At 38.3% G+C, this 6,719-nt stretch overlaps 1 non-coding gene across 1 annotated transcript; it reads left to right on the forward strand.

Moving 5' to 3' along the window:
• Nucleotides 1-6,370: 6,370 nt before the first annotated feature.
• Nucleotides 6,371-6,442, forward strand: Trnac-gca (transfer RNA cysteine (anticodon GCA)). The gene has a single exon. It is a non-coding gene; the product is annotated as a tRNA-Cys (tRNA).
• The last annotated feature ends 277 nt before the right edge of the window (nucleotides 6,443-6,719 follow it).

The following is a 6,719-nucleotide window of genomic DNA, read 5'->3' on the forward strand; positions in this document are numbered from 1 at the left end:
GAAGGCTGTAAGAGAGAAAAAACAAGTAACATACAAAGGTAAACCCATCAAAATCACAGCAGACTTCTCAACAGAAACATTAAAAGCAAGAAGAGCATGGGGTGAGATCTTCCGGGCACTGAATGAAAATAACTTCAACCCCAGGATACTCTACCCAGCAAAACTATCATTCAAAATAGATGGAGCAATAAAAGTCTTCCATGATAAGCAGAAACTAAAACAATATGTGACCACAAAGCTACCTGTACAAAAGATTCTTCAAGGGATTCTGCACATAGAAAGTGAAACCCAACTTAACCATGAAAAGACAGGCAGCACCAAACCACAGGAAAAGAAAAAGCAAGACAGTAGAGAGTAACATCAACTTAGGTACACACAACCAAACCTTCAAACAACTAAGACAACTAAATGACAGGAATCACCACATACCTATCAGTACTAATACTTAATGTTAACGGACTTAATTCCCCCATCAAAAGGCACCGCTTGACGAAATGGATTAAAAAGGAAGATCCAACAATTTGTTGCTTACAGGAGACCCATCTGACTGACAGAAATAAGCATAGGCTTAGGATGAAAGGCTGAAAGAAGATTTACCAAGCCAATGGCCCCCGAAAACAGGCAGGAGTAGCAATACTTATCTCTGACAAAGTAGACTTCAAACCTACATTGATCAAATGAGATAAAGAAGGACATTCCATACTAATAAAAGGGAAAATAGACCAAAAGGAAATAATAATTATCAACCTGTATGCACCCAATGTCAACGCACCCAATTTCATCAAACATACCCTGAAAGACCGAAAAGCATATATAAACGCCAACACAGTGGTTGTGAGAGACTTTAACACCCCATTATCATCAATAGATAGGTCATCCAAACAAAAAATCAATAAAGAAATCCAAATTCTAAAATATGCTATAGATCAAATGGACCTAGTTGATGTCTACAGAACATTTCATCCAACTTCCACACAATATACATTCTTCTCAGCAGCCCATGGAACCTTCTCCAAAATAGATCATATCCTAGGGCACAAAGCAAGTCTCAGCAAATATAAGAAAATAGAAATTATACCATGCATACTATCTGATCACAATGCAGTAAAAGTAGAACTCAACAACAAAAGTAAAGACAAAAAATATGCAAACAGCTGGAAACTAAATAAAGCATTACTTAATGAAAAATGGATCATTGATGAAATAAAAGAGAAAATTAAAAAGTTCCTGGAAGACAATGAAAATGAAAACATAACCTACTGGAACCTATGGGACACAGCAAAGGCAGTCCTGAGAGGAAAGTTTATAGCCATGACTGCATATATTAAAAAGACTGAAAGATCCCAAATCAATGACCTAATGATACATCTCAAACTCCTAGAAAAACAAGAACAAGCAAATCCCAAAACAAATAGAAGGAAGAAATAATAAAAATAAGAGCTGAAATCAACGAAATAGAAACCAAAAAAACCATACAAAGAATTAATGAAACAAAAAGTTGGTTCTTTGAAAAAATAAACAAGATCGATAGACCCCTGGCAAACCTGACTAAAATGAGGAGAGAAAAAACCCAAATTAGTAGAATCAGTAATGAAAAAGGGGAGATAACAACAAACACCATGGAACTCCAGGAAATCATCAGAGACTACTTTGAGAACCTATATTCAAATAAATTTGAAAATCTTAAAGAAATGGACAGATTTCTAGATACATATGATCATCCAAAACTGAACCAAGAGGAAATTAATCACCTGAATAAAACTATAACACAAAATGAAATTGAAGCAGCAATCAAGAGTCTCCCCAAAAACAAAAGTCCAGGACCTGATGGATTCTCTGCTGAATTCTATCAGACCTTTAAAGAAGAACTGATACCAACCCTCCTTAAACTGTTCCATGAAATAGAAAGGGAAGGAAAACTGCCAAACACATTTTATGAAGCTAGTATTACACTTATCCCAAAACCAGGCAAAGACACCTCCAAAAAGGAGAACTATAGGCCAATCTCCTTAATGAACATTTACACAAAAATCCTCAACAAAATAATGGCAAACTGAATTCAACAACACATCAAAAAGATTATTCACCACGACCAAGTAGGCTTCATCCCAGGGATGCAGGGGTGGTTCAACATATGAAAATCAATAAACGTAATAAACCACATTAACAGAAGCAAAGACAAAAACCACTTGATCATCTCAATAGATGCAGAGAAAGCCTTTGATAGGATCCAACACCATTTCATGATAAAAGCTCTAAGAAAACTAGGAATAGAAGGAAAGTACCTCAACATTATAAAAGCTATATATGACAAACCTACAGCCAGCATTATGCTTAATGGAGAAAAACTGAAACCATTCCCTCTAAAATCAGGAACCAGACAAGGATGCCCACTATCTCCACTCCTATTCAACATAGTACTGGAATTCCTAGCCAGAGCAATTAGGCAAGAAGAAGGAATAAAAGGAATATAAATAGGTAAAGAAACTGTCAAAATATCCCTATTTGCAGACGACATGATCCTATACCTTAAAGACCCAAAAAACTCTACTCAGAAGCTTCTAGACATCATCAATAGCTACAGCAAGATAGCAGGATATAAAATCAACATAGAAAAATCATTAGCATTTCTATACATTAAGAATGAGCAAATGGAAAAAGAATGTATGAAAACAATTCCATTTACAATAGCCTCAAAAAAAATCAAATACCTAGGTGTAAACCTAACAAAAGATGTGAAAGACCTCTACAAGGAAAACTATACACTTCTGAAGAAAGAGATTGAGGAAGACTATAGAAAGTGGAGAGATCTCCCATGCTCATGGATTGGTAGAATCAACATAGTAGAAATGTCCATACTCCCTAAAGTAATCTACTTGTTTAATGCAATTCCCATCAAAATTCCAATGACATTCATTAAAGAGATCGAAAAATCTACCGTGAAATTTATATGGAAACACAGGAAGCCATGAATAGCCAAGGCAATACTCAGTCAAAAGAACAATGCTGGAGGTATCACGATACCTGACTTCAAACTATATTACAAAGCAGTAGCAATAAAAACAGCATGGTACTGGCACAAAAACAGACATGAAGACCAGTGTAACAGAATAGAGGACCCAGATATGAATCCACACAACTATAACCAACTTGTCTTTGTCAAAGGAGCTAAAAATATACGATGGAGAAATAGCAGCCTCTTCAACAAAAACTGCTGGGAAAACTGGTTAGCAGTCTGCAAAAAACTGAAACTAGATCCATGTATATCACCCTATACCAATATTAACTCAAAATGGATCAAGGATCTTAATATCAGACCCCAAACTCTAAAGTTGATACAGGAAAGAGTAGGAAATACTCTGGAGTTAGTAGGTATAGGTAATAACTTTCTCAACGAAACCCCAGCAGCACAGCAACTAAGAGATAGCAGAGATAAATGGGACCTCATAAAACTAAAAAGCTTCTGTTCATCAAAAGAAATGGTCTCTAAACTGAAGAGAACACCCACAGAGTGGGAGAAAATATTTGCCAGCTACACATCAGACAAAGGACTGATAACCAGAATATATAGGGAACTTAAAAAACTAAATTCTCCCAAAACTAATGAACCAATAAAGAAATGGGCACGTGAACTAAACAGAACTTTCTCAAAAGAAGAAATTCAAATGGCCAAAAAACACATGAAAAAATGCTCACCATCTCTAGCAATAAAGGAAATGCAAATTAAAACCATGCTAAGATTCCATGTCACCCCTGTTAGAATAGCCATCAGCAACACCACCAACAATAGGTGTTGGCAAGGATGAGGGGAAAAAGGAACCCTCTTCCACTGTTGGTGGGAATGTAGACTAGTACAACCACTCTGGAAAAAAATTTGGAGGCTACTTAAAAAGCTAGACATCGATCTACCATTTGATCCAGCAATACCACTCTTGGGGATATACCCAAAAGACTGTGACACGGTCACTCCAGAGGCACCTGCACACCCATGTTTATTGCAGCACTATTCACAATAGCCAAGTTATGGAAACAGACAAGATGCCCCACCAGTGACGAATGGATTAAGAAAATGTGGTATCTATACACAATGGAATTTTATGCAGCCATGAAGAAGAACGAAATGTTATCATTTGCTGGTAAATGGATGGAATTGGAGGACATCATTCTGAGTGAGGTTAGCCTTGCCCAAAAGAGCAAAAATCATATGTTCTCTCTCATATGTGGACATTAGATCAAGGGCAAACACAACAATGGGATTGGACTTTGAGCACATGATAAAAGCGAGAGCACACAAAGGGAGCGGTGAGGATAGGTAAGACACCTAAAAAACTAGATGGTATTTGTTGCCCTTAACGCAGAGAAACTAAAGCAGATACTTTAAAAGCAACTGAGGCCAATAGGAAAAGGGGACCAGGAACTAGAGAAAAGGTGAGATCAAAAAGAATTAACCTAGAAGGTAACACCCACGCACAGGAAATCAATGTGAGTCAATGCCCTGTATAGCTATCCTTATCTCAACCAGCAAAACCCCTTGTTCCTTCCTATTATTGCTTATATTCTCTCTACAACAAAATTAGAAATAAGAGCAAAATAGTTTCTGCTGGGTATTGAGGGGGTGGGGGGAGAGGGAGGGGGCAGAGTGGGTGGTAAGGGAGGGGGTGGGCGGGGGAGAAATGACCCAAGCCTTGTATGCACATATGAATAATAAAAGAAAAAAATAAAGTCATAAAGGCAAAACTATGGAGTATAGTTATCCCTGGTAACAGGAGGGATATTAAAAATTTGTTTATTTTTCTTTTCTTTTTTTAAATTTTTATTGTTTTATTATTCATATGTCTGGATCGGAGTATCTGTTTTCTTCATTTCCCTCTGGTTCCTGTACTAATTTTTTGCTTAGGGGAAACTGGTTTCCCTGTTTTTTCTGTCTTTCTGTCATTGCCCTTAGTGTTGTTATTGTCCCTGTACTGTGTGCAATTAAGTATTTTCTGGCTTATAATAATAGCACTAGTGATATTTAGAATGGAAGGGTGAGAGGGGATGGAAAGCAAAGAAGTTAAAGGAAAAGGGAAAAACAAATAATCAAGTAGAAAGACAAACAAAACAAAGAGACAAACCAAAAAATTTCAAAGATATAAACAGGGAGAGACAGTGTACTAATCAATCGTAAACTGAAAAGGCATTAGAGAGACAAAGAGAGGATTGAAAATAAAAAATAAAAAGAATAAAGATAAGAATAAAAATAAAAATAAGTAAATGAAAGAAAAAAATATATATATATAAATAAAATAAAATAAAACAAAATAAAAAATAAAAAAAACTCCAAGTTCCAATGCAATGAAGTTTCAGTCTTAATAATTTTGGTGTCCGTCTCTCAGCCTCCAATCCTGGAGACGGTGCCTCAGATGTTGTTCTGTAGTTGTCTCATCAAAGGGGAAACATAAAGTAGAACAAAATTAGTCCAAGTCTTCCCAAGCCATCTGGGCGTGGGCATCTGGCGGCCCGGGGGCCCTCCTGGTTTCTCTGTTTAACATGAAGTGGAGATTCTCTGCAGAAGCTGGAGTGTGGAGGGGTCAAAGTTTTGCCTCTTCTCGGTGACTTTGCCTGCAAGGTGTGTCTCCAGTGTCTCTCCAAGATTTCGCTATAGGAGGCACGCTTTCTGCTTCCTCCCTCTAGCTGCCATCTTGGAATCCTCCCAAAAATTTGTTTATTTTTAATTATAAGCTTTAAAAATAATACTTGAAAAACAATTGTGCATGATAATTTGCAAGAAGAGTATGTGCAACATTGAAACATTCATGTAGCAGAGATAGAGGTGACCGTGAAGATAGTACTTTCTGGTGTGTGCAGTGTGCCCTGGCCCAAATCCAGGGGTCCTGTGTGTCCTCATTCTTTCTTGTCTTCATGACTCTTCTCAGAACTCCTCCATGATCCCAGTCAGGGTCTAGGAAACTTACCGTGTTCCCCACCCACCACTCTTAGGGTCTAATGCCCAGATCCACAGGCTGCAGAGATGGCTTCAGATGCAGGAACTGCATGCTTCTCAAAAGCAGCTGCAGGGTCTCCTCGAATTGACGTGTTGTTGTGGAGAACAGGAGCCATCAGACATGTAAATGACAAAGGCCCTTCCAGTATGTGCCAGTGCTCCTCCCAGCTAGAGGCTAAGGAAAGGGGGAATGTGCAGACATGTGAACAGGGGCAGAGTGGGGGCCCTACCGACTAAAGAATGATCTTTCCAGGGAGTATGCATGGAGGAACCAGTGATGGTCTTATTGACTCTCTAGAGATGAGCAGGAACTGCCAAGATGTGATAGGAATGCTGGGTGTGACTGTGAAGGTGAAAGGCGCTTATTAGACACCCAGAACAGGAAAGGGGGGTATAGCTCAGGGGTAGAGCATTTGACTGCAGATCAAGAGGTCCCTGGTTCAAATCCAGGTGCCCCCTTTCATGTTTCTTTTTATTCATAAAAGCTAAGATAATCTCTTTACTTTTCATTCATCCACTCCAATCATGATCCTTAGCTGTAGAAGCTACAGGTCAGCCTTGTACAGCAGCCATATAAATGAATAACCACCTCCCCTTTCTTCCTGCACTCCATGTGTCTTCCATATTCTTGTTATCTGGGTCCCCTTCCCCTGCCTATATCTAATGTCTCCAACTGTACTGGGTTATTCAAGAGAAGGCAGGGGTGGTGATGCAAATTTTTTCTGGGGTTTTCTAG

This window comes from Castor canadensis, chromosome 2 (assembly GCF_047511655.1).
Source record: "Castor canadensis chromosome 2, mCasCan1.hap1v2, whole genome shotgun sequence".
Classification (NCBI taxonomy): domain Eukaryota; kingdom Metazoa; phylum Chordata; class Mammalia; order Rodentia; family Castoridae; genus Castor; species Castor canadensis.